The 20,694-nt window shown below is 47.4% G+C and overlaps 1 protein-coding gene across 3 annotated transcripts in view; it reads right to left on the bottom strand.

The window, feature by feature from the left end:
* SLC12A9 (solute carrier family 12 member 9) overlaps positions 1–19,929 on the bottom strand; it is a 147,032-nt gene extending 127,103 nt beyond the window's left edge. Inside the window, exon 1 of one of the 3 annotated variants that reach the window (XM_078670774.1) lies at positions 19,711–19,929. The gene's annotated coding sequence lies outside the window, so the exon portion shown is untranslated. Of the gene's footprint in view, positions 1–19,615 lie in introns of all 3 variants that reach the window. The other 2 variants (XM_078670775.1, XM_078670776.1) reach the window with 2 other exon arrangements.
* Between the last annotated feature and the right edge of the window lie 765 nt (positions 19,930–20,694).

Genomic DNA, 20,694 nt, shown 5'->3' on the forward strand with positions numbered 1-20,694 from the left:
AGTTTGGGAAACATTCAAAGCGTGCTTTAGGGGAGAAGTGGTGAGTTATGGTAATTATAGACAGAAGAAAATAAAGGGTGAAATGCAAGACTTGGGCATTAAAAACTGTCGAGGTGAATTTATTAAGGGAAATTCAAAAAACTGATAATCAACAGAACATAGCAGATGCGGAGGATAAAGTAGCTCGATGTTGAGGCAAGATAACGGGGATATGGAGCCAAGATAACGCAAGAAAGTACCTGGTACATAAACGTCATATTCATGAGTACGGGGAGGCGATTGGGAGGTCACTTGCCTTAAAATTAAAGATGCAATCAACCTCTAGATCTATAACTAGAATGCAAGATCAACAGGGTAAACTACAACAGGACCCAGAAAAGATTCTTGATATATTTCATCAATATTATACGGAATAGTATACGGGTCAAAAAAATAGATAGCAATGACAGATTTGATCTAGGGGAGTTTGTACAGCTCTCTGATATGGAAAAGGAATGGCTGGATAGTCCAATCACTTTGGAAGAATTAGAGCATGCTGTGAAAAGCTTGGCGAATGGTAAGGCAGCCGGACCCGATTACATTCCAGGGGAGGTGTATAAACTATTTTTTGATCATTTAAAACATATCATGCTTGATACTGTGAGAGCTGCACAACGAGGTAAAGCACCAAAGTCCTGGGATGAGGCGATGATTGCTGTGTTTAATAAAAAGGGCAAACCCCCTGAAATCCCGGATCTTATAGACCAATTTATTTACTTAATTGCGATAGTAAAGTATATTCAATAATATTGGCTAATCGGATTTCAAAGGTTATAACTCCCATAGTCTCTCTAGTTCAAGACGGATTCATTCCTAACCGAGGTGCTGTGACGCACATAAATAAAGTCATTACTCTATTGGATATAGCTCAGGCCGAAAAACGTGCTCTTGCTTTAATATTACTTGACGCTGAGAAAGCTTTTGACCGTGTAGAATGGCAATACTTATGGGAGATCATGAAGCGGTCAGGATTTGGTGATTCTTTTTTGACAGCAATACAGGTACTATACACTGCCCCAAATGCAAGAATTGCTGCTATGGGACGGAAATCTAATATTATCAAAATCACTAGAGGGACAAGACAGGGGTGTCCCTGCTCGCCACTGCTGTTTGCCTTATTTATCAATCATTTTTTGAAGCGATTATCAAACAATCCCTTAATTAAGCCATTTGTCACCCAAAATATAGAGCACACGGTATTCGCCTATGCGGATGACGTGGCGGTTCTGACGACTAAACCAGCGGATGCATTATTAGAGATTGAGCAACTGGCCTCAGCATTTGGAGCTAAATCTGGCTACAAACTAAACTCAGGGAAGACCCAAGTTCTTTGTACTAAGAATTTGCGATTTTTTGATGTGAGAGTGGTTTCTGAAGCTACATATCTTGGTATCATAATTAAAACATCCATGAAAGACATTGTAGAGGCTAATTGGTCTAATACGTTTCGACATATTCAACAGTCACGAGACAGGTGGGGACGATTGCAACTGTCAATTATAGGAAGAGGAAATGTAATCAAGATGAGTATTTTGCCAAAAGTCCTTTATATGTTTAGAGCTATACCTCTTGAGATTCCATCCCAATATATACACAACAGCTACAATCAGCATGCACCAAATTTATATGGTCTCCAGGGAAACCTCGGAGAGCAATGAGATGGATGACTCTCCCGGTCGAGAGAGGGGGGGGTCGGGCAATTCCTGACTTTTTGTTATATTACTATGTATGTGTTTTACAAAGATTGCGTGTGTTGTTAACGGGGGAACCAGTAGAGGATATGGCTAAAGCACCCTCTATATTTTACCTAATGCTGGGAATACATGCTAGACGTAGCCTGTTTAAAGAGTTGGAGGGTAATTATTATAAGAGAACTCGGTATAAGGCTCTGGAAGCAGCCTTTAAGGTATGGAGAAGGATAACTAAAATGATTAATATCAGGAAAGTATCGTATTACACGCCTCTTAATGCAGATAAAATATTACCTGCTGTTTTTCATGACCGAGTGGTGCTGGATTGGACACATCGAGGGATAACACAAATAGGGGATATGTTTGATTTAGATGCAACAGTAGTCACTTTTGAAAAGCTGACCTTAAAGCATCACTTGACTAAATCGGCTTTTTTTAAATATGTTCAGTTAAGAGACTTTATTAACAGAAGACATGTCAGTGGTGAAACTAATTCGTTGGTAGAGGCGATTCGCCGAGGCGAGAAAATAGGGTTTTTGTATAAATTATTAATGGAATACAGAACTGATTTGCAGAAATTTAATGTGTACTGGCAAAATCAGCTGGGGGAATCGTCTTTGTTAATAGAAGACGCGATTGATTTGTATAAGGAAGCCTTTCTCTCGGCTAATTTGAAAGCTCAATTTTTTAAAACTATCTTTCGGTTATATTATACACCAGAGCGTATGAGGAAGTGGGGATCACAATATGAAGGGAAATGTTTTCGATGTAGAGCCAACAATGCGTATAGCACTCATATATTTTATGAATGCTGTAAATTGCGTGATTTTTTGATTCACATTGAAAACTTTCTTTCTATGATTACAAAACTCACTGTAAAAATGTCTCCAGCTATGATGCTTCTAGGTATAAGTGAAAATGTGAAACAGGGTACTGATTTATTTAGATTTAGATAGTTGATATTTGTTGCAATGACGATTGCTCGCCTATGCATTGCCTCTGAGTGGCTACAAGAAGAACCTCCTGTATTCGAGCATTGGAGGGCGAAGTTATATCATACTTACGAATTGGAATGGAGTCTAAATTCTTTGAAGGGGGTCAAAAAACGGCGATTGGGAATATTAATTTGGGGTGCAATTCAAGAATATTTGGAGAATTGAAATGCTATTTGCTAAAAAAATGTTTGTATCAGTTATATATATACTGTCGTTTATCATGAATTTGTTGACTTATGTTCTGTTGACTTGTCCCTACGGGGGAATAATAAATTTTTTTTTTTTTTTTTAAACGTAAGTAGTAGGTAAGGGGTGGAGCTCTCTTTTCTCCATACAAAAATTAGTCCAACACTTAGAACATTTTGGGCCCAAAATCTCAAAACATGGGTTCCTATGGGAAAAAAAGTGTTAGCGATTTCTTAGGCAAGTACACGACTTACGAGTGGGAGTTTTGGGGGTTCCCCAAGGTCTTGATAGGCACTTGAGCTGCACTACCAGCAGCAATGTAGCAGTCGGGTGCAGAGTGCAGGGCCCCAATGTTAGCCAATGGGGCAAATGGGGTCTTTGGTTAGGGACTGCTGATGAGCAGGCCACTCGGGTGTGGGAGCAAAGCCCCTAGGTTTAAGGTCAGCACTGCAGGGGCCAAAGACCAGCACTATGGCAGCACCACCAGCAACACTGGGATGGGCAGGTGCAGGGTGCCAAAAAGACGTTGGCATCCTGTGCTTTTCAATGGAGACCTTCGGTTCTGTGAAGTTGCTGCGGCACGGGCAGGGAGACTTCCTGAAGGAGGCCTCAGGCTGGAGAGGAAAGTGGGATCTTAGGGTATGTCTGGACACCATCTGTTGGGCCACCCAAGACCGTGGGGGTTTGGGATGCAGGGGTGTCTTCTGGCGTTGGTTTTTTTTACCGGCTGTGGTCAGGGGGACCCTTCAGGTTGAGGCTGCAGGCGTCCTCTTGAAGCTTCAGGGAGGTTGGGGATCACCAGATCCCAGGTCAGGAACACTGGGGAGACCTCCTCGTGGTGTTGGGCTACTCTAACTCTGGCCGTGAGCATCCAGTGCAAAATTGCAGAGTCGCCAAAATCCGGATTCTGTACTTGGAATCTTTGTTGAGCAAATCCAGTGCTCACGGGAGACAGAGTTTGTAAGGGGAGAGCAGTGCAGGTCCTCTGGGGTGGGGGGGGGGCTGCTGGACACACCAGTTTCTTTGCTGTATGCAGGTTGTAGTCGGGACAGGCCGGTAGGGCTGGGGCCAAAGCAGGTGTCCTCTTCTTCCTGGGTCAGCATAGCTCTTTGGTCCTTTCTTCCTCGAATCTGAGTAAGCAAGGCCAGGGTTGCCCCCAAATACTAGATTTATCGGAGTTTAAAGTGGTGTGCAGGTCGGGAACAATGAGTCCCTTCCTTGGGGTGGGTACACCCCTTATGCCACAATCCAGTGGGAGGGGGCATGAGTCTCTCCCTAATTTGGAGAGTCCCCTCATCTTCAAGATGGAGGGGACTGATGTGTGCTTCACCTAGCCTCCCCACATGAGGAGTGGGGTTGGCAAAGTTGGGCACACCTCTCTTGGTTTTCCTGCAGATTCTCCTGCACAAAGTGGGGGGGAAGAACCGGTGGGAGCTAGTTCCTGGGGGCAGCAAAAGACAGGGACAGCTTCCAAAGGCGACAGGCCTTTGAAGCACCCCTTCGTGGACCCAGCCCATCCTGGGAGAGGAGGCATGACACCTCTGTCCAGGATGTGCTTTGTTTCCAGACCCAGAGAGTGGAGGCTCTCTACCCAGGGGTCCAGAAACCTGCCAGGTGGTGGCAAATGGTAGACAACTATTCAGGAACCACACCAGAGCTGGTCGTTTTTCAGGGAGCATCTCTAAGATGCCCTCTGAGTACATTTTTAATGTGCGGAGAAGTTTCCTACCATTCTTTAAAGGTTTCATTAAAGCTATTATAGAGCTGTGGAGTTGGTAATGACCAATTCCTAAACCATATACTCTTTATTGCTTTACTACACTTACAATGTCTAAGAATGGACTGTAGGGGTACAGGGCTCATGCCACTGTGCCTTCACCTGAGAGCTAGAGCACCCTGCTAGAGGGGTGACTACTTAGGCCTCATGCATGGGTTGTAGGCAATGCACAGAGGGATGTGTACCATGTCGACTTCACTTTTTTCTGCACCAAAACACGCAGCCTGTAATGGCACCTTTAAAATCCTATGTTTGTCTCATGAAGCCATTTATGGCACTGGTCCGGAGGGCATCAAGTCATCTGTTCATCTTTATACCCCCAGTAGATCTCTTTGTTCTTCCAATAAAAACCTTCTTGCGGTTCCTAGATTTGCCAAGGCAAAATGGGGTGGTAGAGCTTTTTCCATTGTGGTGCCCAGATTGTGGAATTCTCTCCCTTTAGAGCTATCAGGGCAGCCCTCCCTCCCTCCCTTTGTTCCGTAAGGTCTTAAAAATCTGGCTTTTTTCCGAGGCATATTTGTAATCCTGTCCCCTTTGTTAGTGTGTTGGATGATCCGCTCTAGCGCCTTGATGCCCTTGGGCTAAGTTGCGCTTTATAAGACCCCCATTCATTCATTCAGTGTGTGGGTGTTAAGGTGAAGGGCTTCTAAGGGTGGCACAATAGGTGCCTTGCTCACTGTGCCACTGGATTAAAACTAGCCTGGCTGAAGAAGGGTGACCTACCCTGAAACCGGTCCCAGGATGCTGGTTTCCAGTCCAGGGAGGACCTGGCCTGTTCCCATGGGGCACAGGGTCAGGGCTGATTTGCATATGGCTGGGACCAAACTGGGGTGGCGTAGTGGGCAAAAGAACGATGGATTTAACCCGGATCTTTTGAAAGGGGGAGAATGTTTGCATTGTCAGCATTCCGTTCATCATTTGTTTGCGGTAACAATAGGTGCTGCAGGCTTTAGGGAGCTTCCCTAGTCACAGTGTCCTTGGTACCTTTTACAAGGGGCTTACCTGGGGCCAGGGATGTGCCAATTGTGGCTACAAAGCTACAGTGTAAGTAAAGAACAAAGGCCCTGGGAACCCGATTGGCAGGTACCCAGGGCACATCAAGTCAGGTTGCATCAGAGTTCACACAAAAAAGTGGGGGTAACAATGCAAAAAAGGGGCACTCTCCTACAGGCGGAATCCATTTCCAGGAAAGCTTTCCGAACAGCCTTAAGATGTCATTAGCAAACCAGAAGTGCAGCGGTCTGGTAGGCTTCGACCTAAAAAGGATAGTTTTTCTTAAAATAACTGCTCAGGCATGTGTACTACAATGCTAAGTTTTTCAAGTGAGTGTACTGTTGTATCAAATACGGCTGTGTATAGAGCTTAAAAACCGACAGGCCTCCAAGTAGGAGCCCTCACGTACAACTTAATGAGGAAATATAAAACCCAAAATGAACCAATAGGGATAAGAAAAGACAAATGTTAAATACCATAAAACGTGAATTGCAATCTATTTTTATTAACAGTAAGAGGCCTTAGAGCAAGGGTGATCTTTCTGAAATGATTTCAGGCCTTCCTGTGTTGCCAACAATGAATGCACCAAGTAACATGCTCCTCTGCTTTGCAGCAAGCTCCAGGAAGGAGGGGTGGACTGGGAGCTACACGTGGCAAGACTATAATAAAAGTGCTGCTGGCTCGACTGTAATGTACTATAAACTAGTGTGTACACAGCCAGCGTCGCCTGAGCAACATCACATCCGCCTTAACATACAGGAAATTAAAACTATGCCATGCCTGGACGGATGCAGCAACACGGGAACCCAAGTAAAGTGGATATCAAAAACAGCCCCCTGCAGACTAAAATAGATCTCGCCCCACCCAGAGCTCACACCAGGCCCTGCCACTTCTAGTCCTTTGGTATCCATGCCCCACAGCAGGTCCTACCACTTCTTATCCTTTGGTATCCATGCCCCACAGCAGGTCCTACCACTTCCTATCCTTTGGTATCTCTGCCCCACACCAGGTCCTACCACTTCTAGTCCTTTGGTACCCCTGCCCCACACCAGGCCCTATCGCTTCTTATCCTTTGGTATCCCTGCCCCACACCAGGTCCTACCACTACTAGTCCTTTGCTATCAATGCCCCACGCCAGGTCCTATCGCTTCTAGTCCTTTGGTATCAATGCCCCACACCAGGCCCTGCCACTTCTAGTCCTTTGGTATCCATGCCCCACAGCAGGTCCTACCACTTCTTATCCTTTGGTATCCCTGCCCCACACCAGGTCCTACCACTTCTAGAGTTTTGCTATCAATGCCCCACACCAGGTCCTACCACTTCTAGAGTTTTGCTATCAATGCCCCACACCAGGTCCTACCACTTCTAGTCCTTTGGTACCCCTGTCCCACACCAGGTCCTACCACTTCTAGAGCTTTGCTATCAATGCCCCACACCAGGTCCTACCACTTCTTATCCTTTGCTATCCCTGCCCCACACCAGGTCCTACCACTTCTAGTCCTTTGGTATCCCTGCCCCACACCAGGTCCTACCACTTCTAGTCCTTTGGTATCCATGCCCCACACCAGGTCCTATCACTTCTAGTCCTTTGGTACCCCTGTCCCACACCAGGTCCTACCACTTCTAGAGCTTTGCTATCAATGCCCCACACCAGGTCCTACCACTTCTTATCCTTTGCTATCCCTGCCCCACACCAGGTCCTTCCACTAGTAGAGCTTTGCTATCAATGCACCACACCAGGTCCTTCCACTAGTAGAGCTTTGCTATCAATGCCCCACACCAGGTCCTTCCACTAGTAGAGCTTTGCTATCAATGCACCACACCAGGTCCTTCCACTAGTAGAGCTTTGCTATCAATGCCCCACGCCAGGTCCTATCGCTTCTAGTCATTTGGTATTCCTGCCCCACAGCAGGTCCTACCACTTCTTATCCTTTGGTATCCCTGCCCCACACCAGGTCCTACCACTTCTTATACTTTGCTATCCCTGCCCCACACCAGGTCCTACCACTTCCTATCCTTTGGTATCCCTGCCCCACACCAAGTCCTACCACTTCTTATCCTTTGGTATCCCTGCCCCACACCAGGTCCTATCGCTTCTTATACTTTGGTATCTCAGCCCCACACCAGGTCCTATCACTTCTTATCCTTTGGTATCCCTGCCCCACACCAGGTCCTACCACTTCCTATCCTTTGGTATCCCTGCCCCACACCAGGTCCTACCACTTCTTATCCTTTGGTATCCCTGCCCCACACCAGGTCCTACCACTTCTTATCCTTTGGTATCCCTGCCCCACAGCAGGTCCTACCACTTCTTATCCTTTGGTATCCCTGCCCCACACCAGGTCCTATCGCTTCTTATACTTTGGTATCTCAGCCCCACACCAGGTCCTATCACTTCTTATCCTTTGGTATCCCTGCCCCACAGCAGGTCCTACCACTTCTTATCCTTTGGTATCCCTGCCCCACAGCAGGTCCTACCACTTCTTATCCTTTGGTATCCCTGCCCCACACCAGGTCCTACCACTTCTTATCCTTTGGTATCCCTGCCCCACAGCAGGTCCTACCACTTCTTATCCTTTGGTATCCCTGCCCCACAGCAGGTCCTACCACTTCTTATCCTTTGGTATCCCTGCCCCACACCAGGTCCTATCGCTTCTTATACTTTGGTATCTCAGCCCCACACCAGGTCCTATCACTTCTTATCCTTTGGTATTCCTGCCCCACACCAGGTCCTATCACTTCTTATCCTTTGGTATCCCTGCCCCACACCAAGTCCTACCACTTCTTATCCTTTGGTATCCCTGCCCCACAGCAGGTCCTACCACTTCTTATCCTTTGGTATCCCTGCCCCACACCAGGTCCTATCGCTTCTTATACTTTGGTATCTCAGCCCCACACCAGGTCCTATCACTTCTTATCCTTTGGTATTCCTGCCCCACACCAGGTCCTATCACTTCTTATCCTTTGGTATTCCTGCCCCACACCAGGTCCTATCACTTCTTATCCTTTGTTATCCAAGCCCCACACCAGGTCCTACCACTTCTTATCCTTTGTTATCCAAGCCCCACAGCAGGTCCTACCACTTCTTATCCTTTGGTATCCCTGCCCCACACCAGGTCCTACCACTTCTAGAGCATTGCTATCAATGCCCCACACCAGGTCCTATCGCTACTAGAGCTTTGCTATCAATGCCCCACACCAGGTCCTTCCACTACTAGAGCTTTGCTATCAATGCCCCACACCAGGTCCTACCACTTCTTATCCTTTGGTATTCCTGCCCCACACCAGGTCCTACCACTTCTAGTCCTTTGGTATCCATGCCCCACACCAGGTCCTATCACTTCTTATACTTTGCTATCCCTGCCCCACACCAGGTCCTATCACTTCTTATACTTTGGTATCTCAGCCCCACACCAGGTCCTATCACTTCTTATCCTTTGGTATTCCTGCCCCACACCAGGTCCTATCACTTCTTATACTTTGCTATCCCTGCCCCACACCAGGTCCTATCACTTCTTATCCTTTGGTATTCCTGCCCCACACCAGGTTCTATCACTTCTTATACTTTGCTATCCCTGCCCCACACCAGGTCCTATCACTTCTTATCCTTTGGTATTCCTGCCCCACACCAGGTCCTACCACTTCTTATCCTTTGGTATTCCTGCCCCACACCAGGTCCTATCACTTCTTATCCTTTGGTATTCCTGCCCCACACCAGGTCCTATCACTTCTTATCCTTTGGTATTCCTGCCCCACACCAGGTCCTATCACTTCTTATCCTTTGGTATTCCTGCCCCGCACCAGGTCCTACCACTTCTTATCCTTTGGTATTCCTGCCCCACACCAGGTCCTATCACTTCTTATCCTTTGGTATCCCTGCCCCACACCAGGTCCTATCACTTCTTATCCTTTGGTATTCCTGCCCCACACCAGGTCCTACCACTTCTTATCCTTTGTTATCCAAGCCCAACACCAGGTCCTATCACTTCTTATCCTTTGGTATCTCAGCCCCACACCAGGTCCTATCACTTCTTATCCTTTGGTATTCCTGCCCCACACCAGGTCCTACCACTTCTTATCCTTTGTTATCCAAGCCCAACACCAGGTCCTACCACTTCTTATCCTTTGGTATCCCTGCCCCACACCAGGTCCTACCACTTCTTATCCTTTGTTATCCAAGCCCAACACCAGGTCCTACCACTTCTTATCCTTTGTTATCCAAGCCCCACACCAGGTCCTACCACTTCTTATCCTTTGTTATCCAAGCCCCACACCAGGTCCTACCACTTCTTATCCTTTGTTATCCAAGCCCCACACCAGGTCCTACCACTTCTTATCCTTTGTTATCCAAGCCCCACACCAGGTCCTACCACTTCTTATCCTTTGGTATTCCTGCCCCACACCAGGTCCTATCACTTCTTATCCTTTGGTATTCCTGCCCCACACCAGGTCCTATCGCTTCTTATACTTTGCTATCCCTGCCCCACACCAGGTCCTATCACTTCTTATCCTTTGGTATTCCTGCCCCACACCAGGTTCTATCACTTCTTATACTTTGCTATCCCTGCCCCACACCAGGTCCTATCACTTCTTATCCTTTGGTATTCCTGCCCCACACCAGGTCCTATCACTTCTTATCCTTTGGTATTCCTGCCCCCACACCAGGTCCTATCACTTCTTATCCTTTGTTATCCAAGCCCCACACCAGGTCCTATCACTTCTTATCCTTTGTTATCCAAGCCCCACACCAGGTCCTACCACTTCTTATCCTTTGGTATTCCTGCCCCACACCAGGTCCTATCACTTCTTATCCTTTGGTATTCCTGCCCCACACCAGGTCCTACCACTTCTTATCCTTTGGTATTCCTGCCCCACACCAGGTCCTATCACTTCTTATCCTTTGGTATTCCTGCCCCACACCAGGTCCTACCACTTCTTATCCTTTGGTATTCCTGCCCCACACCAGGTCCTACCACTTCTTATCCTTTGGTATTCCTGCCCCACACCAGGTCCTATCACTTCTTATCCTTTGGTATCCCTGCCCCACACCAGGTCCTACCACTTCTTATCCTTTGTTATCCAAGCCCAACACCAGGTCCTACCACTTCTTATCCTTTGTTATCCAAGCCCCACACCAGGTCCTACCACTTCTTATCCTTTGTTATCCAAGCCCCACACCAGGTCCTACCACTTCTTATCCTTTGTTATCCAAGCCCCACACCAGGTCCTACCACTTCTTATCCTTTGTTATCCAAGCCCCACACCAGGTCCTACCACTTCTTATCCTTTGGTATCTCTGCCCCACACCAGGTCCTACCACTTCTTATCCTTTGTTATCCAAGCCCCACACCAGGTCCTACCACTTCTTATCCTTTGGTATCTCTGCCCCACACCAGGTCCTACCACTTCTAGTCCTTTGGTACCCCTGCCCCACAGCAGGTCCTACCACTTCTTAGCCTCTGCTACCCCTGTCCCACACCAGGTCCTACCACTTCTAGTCCTTTGGTATCCATGTCCCACACCAGGTCCTACCACTTCTAGTCCTTTGGTACCCCTGTCCCACACCAGGTCCTACCACTTCTAGTCCTTTGGTACCCCTGCCCCACACCAGGTCCTACCACTTCCGGTCCTGTAGCATCCTGGGGACAGAAGCTGCAGTTCCTGGCCTTGTGCACACAAAGATAAGCTGTTTGAGAAACGTGCACTGCTGCTGCTGACTGCCATTTGTTGTGTGATGGGGTAAGCTTGCATTGCTGCTGCCGATTGCCATTTGTTGTGTGATGGGGTAAGCTTGCACTGCTGCTGCCGATTGCCACGTGTTCTGTGATGGGAAAAGCTTACACTGCTGCTGCCGATTGCCATTTGTTCTGTGATGGGGAAACCTTACACTGCTGCTGCCGATTGCCACGTGTTCTGTGATGGGAAAAGCTTACACTGCTGCTGCCGATTGCCATGTGTTCTGTGATGGTGAAAGCTTACACTGCTGCAGATTGCCACGTGTTCTGTGATGGTGAAAGCTTGCAGTGCTGCTGCTGATTGCCGTGTTCTGTGATGGGGAAAGCTTGCACCCTCTGCTGCCGATTGCCACGTGTTCTGTGATGGGGAAAGCTTGCACTGCTGCTGCTGATTGCCATGTGTTCTGTGATGGTGAAAGCTTGCACCCTCTGCTGCCGATTGCCATGTGTTCTGTGATGGGGAAACCTTACACTGCTGCTGCTGATTGCCACGTGTTCTGTGATGGTGAAAGCTTGCACCCTCTGCTGCAGATTGCCACGTGTTCTGTGATGGGGAAAGCTTGCAGTGCTGCTGCTGATTGCCATGTGTTTTGTGATGGGGAAAGCTTGCACCCTTTGCTGCTGATTGCCATGTGTTCTGTGATGGGGAAAGCTTGTACTGCTGCTGCTGATTGCCACATGTTCTGTGATGGTGAAAGCTTGCACTGCTGCTGCAGATTGCCAGGTTTGCTGTGATGGGGAAAGTTTGCACTGCTGCTGCCGATTGCCACGTGTTCTGTGATGGGGGTAAGCTTACACTGCTGCTTGCCACGTGTTCTGTGATGGGGAAAGCTTACACTGCTGCTGCTGATTGCCATGTGTTCTGTGATGGGGAAAGCTTACACTGCTGCTGCTGATTGCCATGTGTTCTGTGATGGGGTAAGCTTGCACTGCTGCTGCTGCTTGCCATGTGTTTTGTGATGGGGAAAGCTTGCAGTGCTGCTGCTGATTGCCATGTGTTCTGTGATGGGGGTAAGCTTACACTGCTGCTTGCCACGTGTTCTGTGATGGGGAAAGCTTACACTGCTGCTGCTGATTGCCACGTGTTCTGTGATGGGGAAAGCTTACACTGCTGCTGCTGATTGCCACGTGTTCTGTGATGGGGAAAGCTTACACTGCTGCTGCTGATTGCCATGTGTTCTGTGATGGGGAAAGCTTGCACTGCTGCTACTGATTGCCATGTGTTCTGTGATGGGGAAAGCTTACAATGCTGCTACTGATTGCCATGTGTTCTGTGATGGGGAAACCTTACACTGCTGCTGCTGCTGATTGCCACGTGTTCTGTGATGGGGAAACCTTACACTGCTGCTGCTGATTGCCACGTGTTCTGTGATGGGGAAAGCTTACACTGCTGCTGCTGATTGCCATGTGTTCTGTGATGGGGTAAGCTTGCACTGCTGCTGCTGATTCCATGGGTTCTGTGATGGGGAAAGCTTGCACTGCAGCTGCTGTTCATTGCCATGTGTTCTGGGATGGGGAAAGCTTACACTGCTGCTGCTGATTGCCATGTGTTCTGTGATGGGGAAAGCTTGCACTGCTGATTGCCATGTGTGCTGTGATGGAGAAAGCTTACACTGCTGCTGCTGATTGCCATGTGTTCTGTGATGGGGTAAGCTTACACTGCTGCTGCTGATCCCATGGGTTCAGTGATGGGGAAAGCTTGCACTGCAGCTGCTGTTCATTGCCATGTGTTCTGTGATGGGGAAAGCTTACAATGCTGCTGCTGATTGCCATGTGTTCTGTGATGGGGAAAGCTTGCAGTGCTGCTGCTGATTCCATGGGTTCTGTGATGTGATGTTCATTTAATAAACAAAGGATATATTTAAGGTACCTGTATAACAGCCCTCTGAATCAAGGACTGTTTCACAATATTCGATGCGATATATCAAGGTCTGCAGTTGCGAGTAAAGTGCCTGGCCCCATGGGGATAATAGAGTGCAGAAAATTGCAACAGAAAACAGGTCGTGTTTTAATCTTGTACTACGGGGACACCAGTGAAAAATATTTGAGCTCATCCACACTCAATTTTAATATAGGTCAGAGTATAACAGGGGGGGGGGACAAAAGTGGACACATAGAACAAGGGGGGGGAAGAAAGTTGACTTAAGGGACATAACCGCACCCAAATTAGGGAAACCATAACTAGGAAACTGCACTACTAGCTAATAGTAGTACTCTTCTATGATACACCGTGTTATATGTTGAACCCCTGATGAAGCACAGCACACTAGGTAGCTGATATTTCATCGTACTGCAAGTACATGAAAGTATGCCAATTCCATCAGTTTTTAGTTCAGAAAGTAAGTTTATTAAGAGAACAGGTAATGCAGTACAATACAGTATAAGGGGGGTAAGGAGCAGGGAAAGGGAAACATAAATGTATCATAAAACATCTAGGTTGAAATGAAAAAGGCATTGAAATATCAATACATATATAAACAATAGATTACATATAGTAACCACGCAGCAATATAGCTTAAACCAAAATATAACATCATATTGTAGAATAGAAATATCAAATATATGGAATGTCATGGAGGCCGAGCAACCTCTTGCTGAGTAGGAGATAAGGAAAAGGAACATTTAGCACTACGATCAAAGAATAATGTAACAGGTGACCATATAATGGAGCGTTTCATAGCTAAATGAATGGGATGAACACAAGCTGTATACAACCTGTGATGATAGCATACTGCACACCACCAAGCCTGGAATGATAACTTTGTAAAGTCTTTCCAATTTTTTGTGATTTGTTGAAATGCAACTGCCAACCTCAAGTCTACAATCTTAGTGTTAAAAATGTGATCTTCCCAAATGGGAGATAGGCTGCCCAGGAATATGTGTGTGATAGAGAAAGGAATATTAGAGTTGAAAATACTTGATTTGATTCCAAACGGATATCCAAAAATTATATAGGTGGCTTTACTTCTCGTCTGTTGATGTCTATCTCCGGAGAGCGTACAACAGTCCTTTAGCTTCTATGACCCTCTCTTTAGTGTTTTAGTCTGCATCGAATGCCCTCCTGCTTCTGCGACCCGACTTTTATTCTGTGTATTAGGGATGGACTCGCTGCTGCCCATGTGTACAACTCGTGTGCTGTGACGCCTGGCATTACACCTTCCACAACAGGAGAAAGAACATAACACGTGTATTTGTAAAGCGCACGTTCACCACTACGGGTATCTTGGCGCTGAATAACAGATGTTTGTTGTTACCCAACTCAATGGTACTCATTTTATCGACCTCAGATGGAAGAAAGGCTGAGTGGACCCGCCGGGATTTGACCTTTGACCATGAGATCGAACACAGGCCCCTGCAGTGGACGCATTATTCCACTGAGCCACCAGACCCAGCTCAGAACACAATTTGCATTGGCAGGGCCAATTGGCAGACTTGTGAAATGCAAAATAAAATTTAACTCACGACTTATTTCTTTCAGGCCATAAACTGGGTGAAAGAGCCCAGCGAGTGAGAGGGCATCTCACTAACAGGCTACAATGAACACTCCCTGGGTAAACAAAGGTGTGTTCTAAAAGGACATACAGCAGAACAATGCGAACAGCAGCATCTCAAGTGTCTAAAGAGACAGTGATAAAGGGCTGACACCCCTCTTCCTGGGCCTGGAGGTTGGTGTGAATTGGGTGGAACTGAAGCAGGCCCTGCCTTGAACATGTGCTGCCCACCAGAGCCGGAAGTGATGTAAGGCTGTCTCTACCAATAGAAAAGGTTTTGCCATAGAAATATAACAAGGCCCGCCCACCATCAGGTGTACTAAGGGCCCAGGACTCACCCCCAAATAAACAAGCATTTACAATGCAACGGTTTCGCCTTTGGAAAAGTTAGAGCTATTCTTCCAGCAAGTATTTATTCAAAAGCAACATTTTTGGGGGCAAAGAGAACCAAACTTCTAAACACTTTCAAGGCCTACCACTAAATAATTGCATATTATTACATTTAATGGCGCTTTAAAGTAAACCCGTTCACGAGGACAAAGAAAAACGATTTCTCACGAACTGTTCACAAAAATAAACATCTTAGTTCATTCAGTCATCTCGGAGTCAATATGCACCGCCAAAACTACCCTCTTTCCCCTGTCGCCTCCCGACCCAACAAACAGAAGCCGTGTCAGGCTCAGTGATTTATAGCAGCCTAATGAGCTCACCTGTAGGAGGGAGGCGGGCTCGGCATCTCATTGGTCAGTCAGGGCTGGACAAGCCGCGAAACAGGCACCCCTCCCTGCCTGCGTAAGCCTCGCGGCGTGGGGGAAGCAGACTTGTATGACGTGGGCACGGCTGGTAGTTTGTCATTATCCTTTTCTTTATTACAATTTTGCATTGTACTGAAAAGTAACCACACCAAGCTCCTTGCTTGGATAGAATCAATATCCATAAAAGGAATACATTTTTTATTCAAAGACGAGCAGTCCAGTCATTAACAGGTTTCTGATTTAAGTACTGCTGCATTATGATTTTCATAGTTCTGCTTTCGAATTAAGAGTGTTGTTGACAATCCGAAATGTAGTAACCAACACATCGTTAAGTGGGAACGAATCTAGGATTTTGCTCGGCTGAATAGGCTGGTGTCAGTGCTCTCCTGGTGAATTCCTCCCCTATCGTCTTTTGCCTCGACCACCCCCTGTTCCTCTTGCCCAGGCGATTGTCTGCTTTTCAGTCTGCTGTGGTGTTTGCTGTAGGCAGTATGCAGACTTGACTTTTGGCCAGCCAATGCTCAGGTGACTATTGCTGCATAGTTGGATGACCATGATCCACAGACTTAGTCAGTTGCAAGCGAAATTTACCGCCAAGTCGCTCTGGGTCTACGTGCGCTCCGCCTCCGGCTCCTGCTCCCTCAGGTGTATCGACCTCACATTTTGCTCTGCCCCCGATATGGCCCCAAAGACAGCCTCTAAGACTGCATCAGCAGCAGCGAAGACACGCGGTATCACACGCATTGCCGGTCCCGGTGATTCCGATGGAAAGGAGCCGTCAGCTGCCAGCGGGGGTGCTGAGAAGGTCGCGGTGCCTATCGGCACTACAAAGCCTGTTTCTGCGGTTTCTTTGAAAGGCAAGCGGACTGTCCCGCAGCTGTTCCGTCGGCGGTCTTTGAAAGGGAAAGTGCCCCCCGAGGTCAGTGGTATCAGAGTGGGAGAGAAGCTGGCTGATCCATTGAAAGTGATTAAACACCGTCTTGTGAAGGAGGGGGAGGGAGTACCTGTATGTTCACCAGTACCAGCCCCAGTCTCGGCTCCCAGTCATGACGAGGACAGTAGTATGGGGACTGTCCCTTTGGATTCATCGATGACCGATTTAGCGATCTTGCCAAGTCTCTCCAGTGTGAGTGATGCCTCAGTGACTGGCGGTAATGCACAGTTGGGGGGCTGGGGACATCCCTGCTGCTAACAAGGAGCAATGGGAGCTATGCTGGTTCTGTTACTCTCGAACAATGCATTATGGGATCAGTAGTTCAGTTGAACACCCAACCTCCCTCCCACCCTGAAGTAAATCATAAACTGCAGGCTGTTCTATTGGATTCTTTAACAGAAGCCACAGCTGACTCAAAGGAGTCCGAGGGAAAGCAGCTTCCCTAATTTGAATCTGTGAATGTCATATCGCCCCTCCTCCCGCAGCTCGCCACAACACAGTTTAATTCAAAAACCCAACATGTAGTACAATCTTCCGAGGCTTCACACACAACTCACCCCCCCCTCCCCAGGAGCACCGGGTCAGGTGTCCGTTTCTGCGGCCGGCTCGCTCGCTCCCTGTTCTCACATCCAGCCCCGCACGCTCGTCCTCTAAACCCCTTTCTTCAGTAAGTAAACGAACTCAAACATGAAACCTCGCGCCTGCCTCCTAGGTTTGAAAAGTCACTTTTGCCGAATCCGCGCGCACTTCCGGTTAGTAGCCATGGCGAGATGTTGGCTTCCTCTACTCCTCCCCAGGGCAATAGAAACTGGCTTTCATAGACATAGTGAAAGGACTCCTGCACAGAGCGAAACACTGTGATACTTTATTTATGCGTTTTTATACTGAGTTCAACAGCTACTGTGAAATGCCGCAGCCCGAGTCACATGAAGGAAAATATTCCTTTTGCTACGGGCCAACAATATTTCTCGCATAAGTCATTTAATTAAACAACGTTTAAAAAATTAGCCATACAAACGTAAACGTAGTATTTTTTTAAGATTTTTGCTTTTCGGTTTGCTGAACATTTAAGTAACATCAACAAAAAGTTTTATGTTTCTATAGCAAGTTAATGAATTAATCAAAGATGGCCCCGAATTGTCTACATTTGTCAACTGTGAATACAATTAAAAATTGACCTGAGGTGAGGGCTGGAAGCTGCCAGATGAAACGCCCACCGAATGCCATGACGAAAAATGGGCGGGACTTAAAAAAAGTCACGGAAACGCCCCCGAATCGCGTTCCGAGGGGAAAGAATGATTGACAGCCAATGTCTTCCAATGGCTAGCTTCCATTTATGGAGCTAGCCAATGATAGACAGAGGCGGGTCATCACCCGACATAGAACTCAAGAGGTTTTGCTAGCGCATGCGTACTTCGTACGCATTGCTAGGCAAAACCTAAAAATGGCTTCTCTGGGGATGTAAAGCTAATGAGAATGGGACTTCAGCATGCCTACATCACGGCTTCACAGCTGCAAATTTGTGTAACGTGTTCAGCAGGGGAGTAGAAACTGAGGGAGGGAAGATGTACCAGCCCTCAATATTTTTAATGGATTGGATAATAAACACCACTGCCCCCAATGATCTTAAAGTTAAAAAACTGAAGATTAAACATAGGCAGTCACAACAGGTTTCTCTGGAGTCCAGCTACACATCACCCGCCTCCTTGCAGCAGTGTGATTGGTGGAAGAAACTCTGCTGTGAGGGAGTGGGAGCCAGTTCATGTCCTCGTTGTTTGATTCTTTAATTGTGGTCACTGGTGTGTGAACCCCTCCTAAAGTTCCCCTGTCAAGCCAGCAAAGTAGCGCATGGCGGCCGATGCGGTGTTATTACACTGACAGGCTCAAATCCAAGCTTCCCCACTTGACCAACCTTGGTGATCCGTGGTCAGAGCTTTACTTCACTAGGTATCATTTTCTTTAAGTAACTAACCTGAAAGCACATTGAAGTTATGCAGTACAAGATCTCACTATTACACAGTTAATATTAAATATTCGAGTTTCGAATTTAATGAGAACATAAGCTAGTTAAACAGAGAGCATGACAATGTGGCACATTTTTAGAGCATGACAATGTGGCACATTTTGGATAACTAGTGGCAATACCATCAGGCCTTAGGGGGTATTCTCTCTTTTTTTTTTATATGACACTGAGAAATTTTGAAAATACATTTGCTCCATTTTAAAGTTATCGCATTTTTTCATGAGATATGTTACATAACTTACTTTACATCTTCTGAGGACTTGGCTTTGGTTCTTAGAGCCAAACCAGAGCCCTGGCACGGTTTTATCTCCAAGACAGTCTGGAATCCCCCCCCCCCCCCTCCGCTCCCTTTAGAAATAGATCGTCTGCCACTCCCCTGAATGCGTACATCTCCAAACCCCACACGACACCAAAATACTTCCTAAATACTCGAAATAACTCTCACATACAATAGGCTGTAAAACAAGCAAACTATTTGAGCACCAATAAAGCGATCTGAGAACCTGTGAGGGGTATGCAAGCGCTATAGTAAAACGCTAAAAGTATCCCGAAAATGAGGTCGGAGCACAAAACACCACAAACAAGAACACCCATTTAATATTCCGCTAACAAAGGTAGCATCCAGCTAACAAAGGTCCTGGCGCGAGCATAAACGGTGTGACATACTCTATAATGCCGGGCTGAGTCATGTGTACGAATAACCTCTCCGTGACATCATGAACACAAGGATAAACACGGGCTCTCTATCATCAAACAGATGCATTCTGGGAACTGCAGTCTTCGTGAACTTCAACGCAAACAACTGGAGTGTCACACCTGAACACAACAAATTTGACAAAAAAGAATGCGCTGGACTAGAAGATGGGGTGTTTCAAGGCGCTAGCATCCTTTTGTAACCTCAAAGCAGCGTACCCTCTGGACAGAGAAAAACATCCCCTTCAGGGTTAGGTGCATTATTAAAAGAAAATACACCCCACCCTACCCCAATATACCTACAACAATGCTATACATAGAGACTGGACGCCCAGCTCCCGGGGTGCCAAGCGCCTGGCACACCTGTCTCCATCCTCTGGGCGCTACACCTCACTTGCCTGCTCCCTTCTCCGCCAGGGTGTCCGCTGCAGTTGGCCCGGGCAGGGCCGGTGCCGGGCGCTGGAGGGATGCCGGGTGAAGGCGTGAGGGCTCCGGTTCCAGCTGCCTCCCTCCCTTCGCCCCGGGCCCCGGCGGCGTCCGCTGCTCCTTTGCAGCCGATCACGGGATCACTGCACCGGCATGTGACTTCCGCTGACAGCCACGGGCAGCCGCGCGTCTGCGCCTGCGCGAGCACAGGAGGGACGGGCTTATGTACATTTGGTGACCCACTGGTCTGGGGCAGCCGAGGGGCTCCATCGTAGGCTGCCCCCCTGCCCCGTAGAGGAAGATCACACCGTGCGTCAGGCAGGCGCTGGGTCTCTCTCAGATCAACATGAGAAGCCTGGATGAAACAGATTGTGTTTGAGAAGGCCTTTGAATATTTTCTTCTGCCCAAGATCAAACTGTTAGCGCTACACTAAGCAAGCATGACCTAGTTTTGAACAGCAGAGTATACATGTCACCCCAGCACCCTAGAATTTATAAATGCCCCCACCGCAGCCATCCCAGGAATAGGGCACCTGCTGTGCAACCAGTTAATAATAGTTGCACCAACAACTGTCAGATATCCCGACTGCCCACAGTTCTCTTTCCGTATTTACTACACACCCATTCCCATCAAAGCAAGATCAATCTACAAGACGGCTTGTATCACCCAAAAAGCCTTGCACACTTCCTCCCCTCCCTACCTGGCGAATAAACTGAAAATCTCTGGAGGCTCTAGACTGTCTCGTAATGCAGAAAAGTTACTGCTTGAGCCTCCCACTTTCAAAAGGGAGAGATCGATGGCTCAATCCTTCTCAGGCAATGCGGTGAGAATCTGGAGCTCGCTTCCACCGCAGCTCCGCACCTCCACCTCTACCCAGACCTTCAAACCTGACCTCAAATCTCTTCTCTTCCAAAGACACTTCCAGAACTAAGTCTTTCAAGTCCCTAAAGGAAGG

The sequence above is a fragment of the Lissotriton helveticus genome, chromosome 12, assembly GCF_964261635.1.
Source record: "Lissotriton helveticus chromosome 12, aLisHel1.1, whole genome shotgun sequence".
Lineage (NCBI taxonomy): Eukaryota > Metazoa > Chordata > Amphibia > Caudata > Salamandridae > Lissotriton > Lissotriton helveticus.